Below are 4,353 nucleotides of genomic sequence, written 5' to 3'. Positions count from 1 at the left end.
CAAAACAAAACGTCACGTGTTCACTCGGGGGAACTGGCGCGTATATTTGACGTCACGCGGGGTTAGGAAATGTAGTCTTATTTTGCACCAGCCTAATGCATTGTTTTTTAAAATGAGGAAATTTGTGATGTTGCCTGTTTATGAGGAACAATGTGTACTCAATCTTTCCATATCCATAAGAAAGGTAGGTGTTTACAATGTAAAACATGATACTGGTTATAGACCCTGGTCAATTTTTTAGTATTAATAAGACATTGAAGACTCTCATGTCCTGTGACTGTGCTACTGTGTCTTTGATACTGTTGCAGGACAGACACAGTGTTTTTGCCTCTAGTTTTGTCTACCTCTAGTTGTTAGTCTAAGGGCCTGCTGCTGAGTTTCTGTCCTCTCTGGCAACCTCAGTTTCTCCCACTGATTCGACCTGACACATGTTCAACTGGGGAAAATAAAGCTGGTGCAGTGCTGCAGGACCAACCAGTCGATGAGATTTGATTTTGAGCTTTTTCTTTTATTTATTGTCTGAGTAGTGCGTCAGTAAAGCGGTCAGGAGAAGAAGATGAGGCTGCCATTTGCATGTAATATTTTGATGTGTGTTTGTATGAGGGAGAGAAAGAGAGAACTAGTGAGAATACAAAGATAACCCTATAAATTAGTCATTTTAATCAACTGTGTCTTCGATTTAAAGGGGATAAATAATGCTGATATCTGAAACGGAATCACTGAGAAGTTGGCCTACTGTTGCATTTCCAGCTCGTCCGATAATGGCTTTTTTCTTTGGTCCTGATGAATTATGCAACACACCCACTGTACCTTTTCACTAGTGTGTGTGTGTGTGTGTGTGTGTGTGTGTGTGTGTGTGTGTGTGTGTGTGTGTGTGTGTGTGTGTGTGTGTGTGTGTGTGTGTGTGTGTGTGTGTGTGTGTGTGTGTGTGTGTGTGTGTGTGTGTGTGTGCGTTTGTGCGAGAGTGCGTGTGCCTATTCATGTACACAAATCAGTTAGCTTGCGTGCTGTCCAGCATTCCTGTTTGCCTCAGGGTATCATTCATCTGGCGTCAGATGATAGATGGTTCTGATTTATTTTTTACTGTCACATCTCTCCACAGGACTGACCTACATTCAAACAGCTGTGTGTGTGTGTGTGTGTGTGTGTGTGTGTGTGTGTGTGTGTGTGTGTGTGTGTGTGTGTGTGTGTGTGTGTGTGTGTGTGTGTGTGTGTGTGTGTGTGTGTGTGTGTGTGTGTGAGAAAAAGATAATTCAGATAAAAGACATGAAGAGGCAAATGTTTCAAAGTTATTTCTGCAGTTGTATCTGCTTTTTCTTTTCTCCTGTTTGTCTTCTTTTTTTTTAATGCTGTAGGAATATCAAACTCACCAAGCCGTCCATAGATGATTGTAATCTGCATTAGCTCTGTACAAACTTAATGTCATGGGCTCCCTATAGCTAATCATCTAAGACCCTAAGCTCTGGAAACATCCCTGTGGGGTAACAACTTTTACCACAAGCTTGGAGGAGGGCTGACATTCCTTCTTTTCCATGGCAGGTTCTGATTTTAAAATCCCTAAAATAATTAATGCTCACTTCAGATAAAAGAATGAATCAATCATTGGTCCAGTAATGGAATACCTAGAAGTAGCATCATTAGCAAAATATAATTTATGATAATGACTGTTTAGGTTTTGCCAACACTGATGACTTGTGAAAGTGTTTGCCAGACAGCCCATCTAACGGACAAGTCTCATGGAGAGAAGTGGGGAAAACCGCTGTGGATAAATGACAGTCTGTGTGCTGCAAAGCCCTGCCTTCACCAGCATTCAGTAAAAGATGACTGCTCTGACCTTTACTGTGAGTAAATGAAAACTGTTGTCAGTGATAAACGCAGTGCCGAACATGTAGCTTGAAGCAGCTGAGGCTACACAAAGGTCCTCACCCCTGCCTGTGTGTATGTGTGTGCGTTGGGTATGAATATATGTGTGGCCATACGTCTGCCAAGTTTCAGTTGCCATGCTTTTTGCACAGGATGATGTTGCTGGATTTATTGTGGGTTGAAATTTGAGCATCTTTATGTAAGATGGATTGTCCTGTCAGAAAACTCCTCTGATGTAATGTCCCTTGACAGAGAGAGAGAGAGAGAGAGAGAGTGTGTGTGTGTGTGTGTGTGTGTGTGTGTGTGTGTGTGTGTGTGTGTGTGTGTGTGTGTGTGTGTGTGTGTGTGTGTGTGTGTGTGTGTGTGTGTGTGTGTGTGTGTGTGTGTGTGTGTGTGTGTGTGTGTGTGTGTGTGTGTGTGTGTGATTGTCTGTGAGAGTGTGTGTGATTGTCTGTGAGAGTATGTGTCTGAATCTTGGGTGGCTTTTAGCTTTGAACATCTGCTTTCACAACCTATGAGAAGGGGGTACATTTGTGTCTTTGTTTTTGTGTATGTGTGTGCAGTAAGAAGTGTGTGCATTTGCTTACAATGCGATTGCTTCAGGCAGTTGGAGGATGGTGGTGTGGTACCAAACAACACAGTAGAGCTGATGGAGAAAATGAATCCCACCATCCACGCTCATCCCTCAATACAGAAACAAGGAGAAAGGGAAACCACCTCACACCTGCAGGGACAGTCTCTCTCTCCCCACCTCTTCATCTCCCCCTCTTCCCCTTCTCCCATCTTTAGAAATAACAACTCATGCTCACACATTTCTGCACATGGTGTCAGTCTATTTGACTTTAAAATAGGCAAAGCAGGTAATACCTAATAATAGTCAAAAGTAAACAAGCAAAAATGGGTCCTTTTTCTTGTCTTTTGCTTGACATTTTTTAAAATTTCACACACTATTAACAGTCTGAACCTGTGACTGAAACTGTGAAGGGTAGTGCCGAAGTGTTTTCGGACCATTAGTCCATGTAAATCATTTCCAATAAGTGCAGGTAAACCTTTTGAGCTCTAGTGGGCGCCATTGGATCGCAGTTCCCTTCAACATTGTGCATGGACTGGTTTTAACAGTCCACAGACAATCTGTTTAATCTGATCTCTCAGGCTGTCCTACATGATACATTGAGCAGTAATAGGCCCATTGAGTGTTGATATGCATCTGTAGGCTGCAGCAAATGTGAAATTGCACTTCTGACATTTCTAGGCTGGGTAATGCTAATCTTTCAGGTCTTCATGTTTCTTCATGCAACCCGTTGCTTTCTTCCACTTCTCATAACTCCTCGTGTTGGAAATCTCATTTAATGCCCTCTGACCTTTTGTGTTAACTTGGAAATGACTTGTTTGAGAAGGTAAGAGGCAAGGTTTACGTAGGATAACTGAAACGATTACTCTGAAAGAAGATTAGATAGATAGATAGATAGATAGATAGATAGATAGATAGATAGATAGATAGATAGATAGATAGATAGATAGATAGATAGATAGATAGATAGATAGATAGATAGATAGATAGATAGATAGATAGATAGATGGATGCCTGGATAGATAGATGGATAGAGAGACTGATGTAAGTTATAGAAAAGGAGATAGAGGCAGGCGAATAAATTGGTGGATAATTCAGTGCCATGGACAGTTCTTAATACTTTGATTTAGCTCTGCCCTGACAGCAGAACGGTTTTAAATGAGCGTGTCTGCTATTATCTTGTCATCATGAAAATGCATTTTGAGCAGCATATACCACAACATCTTTGAAGTTGCTCCTGAGAGAAGATGAATAAGGGCAAACGTCTGTTGTTCATATCCAGCAGTTTTCAGTTTGGACTGCACAGACAAACTGCAATTCATTGTGATGAATACAAGCTATTAGACATAGTGTAGGAATGCAGTTTAAAAACAAATGAACACAATTTAATTTAGCTTGTAAAGCAGGATTACAATCAATATACTATGAAGACAGTTCCTTAAGGCAGTAGTGTACACATTTTGCAACAATCTGCTACATGGTATCAAGCAGTCTTTTCGATGATGAAAAGTCATTGTTATTCTGGCTTGTGAGCTGAGGGAGCAGTGTTAGAAAACATCCTGCCAAATAAACGGAGGTTCATTGGCACAATAGATTCTGGAACAGAGCACAGAATTATGCAATGAAATCTAACAGGCCTCTGTGGAGCAACATGAGCTGAAGAACTCATAAATGTTTGAGGACCTGCTGGGGTAATGTGTACTGTTGTTGACGTTCTCAGCTCTCACATTGAAGCTCTCATTGTACTAAACATGGGCAAATGTTCTCTTGAACAACACGTCACCTGTGCACACAATAACGATGAGACATTGCAGGAAAAATAAGCACTGCTGTTTCTTTTCCTTTTTTGCTGCACAATCACACACACATTGACAGTCTGATATACATCGCCATCATCAGAAACACCAGCTGCAATCCAG

This window comes from Eleginops maclovinus, chromosome 2 (genome assembly GCF_036324505.1).
Source record: "Eleginops maclovinus isolate JMC-PN-2008 ecotype Puerto Natales chromosome 2, JC_Emac_rtc_rv5, whole genome shotgun sequence".
NCBI lineage: Eukaryota > Metazoa > Chordata > Actinopteri > Perciformes > Eleginopidae > Eleginops > Eleginops maclovinus.
This window is presented reverse-complemented; position numbering follows the sequence as displayed.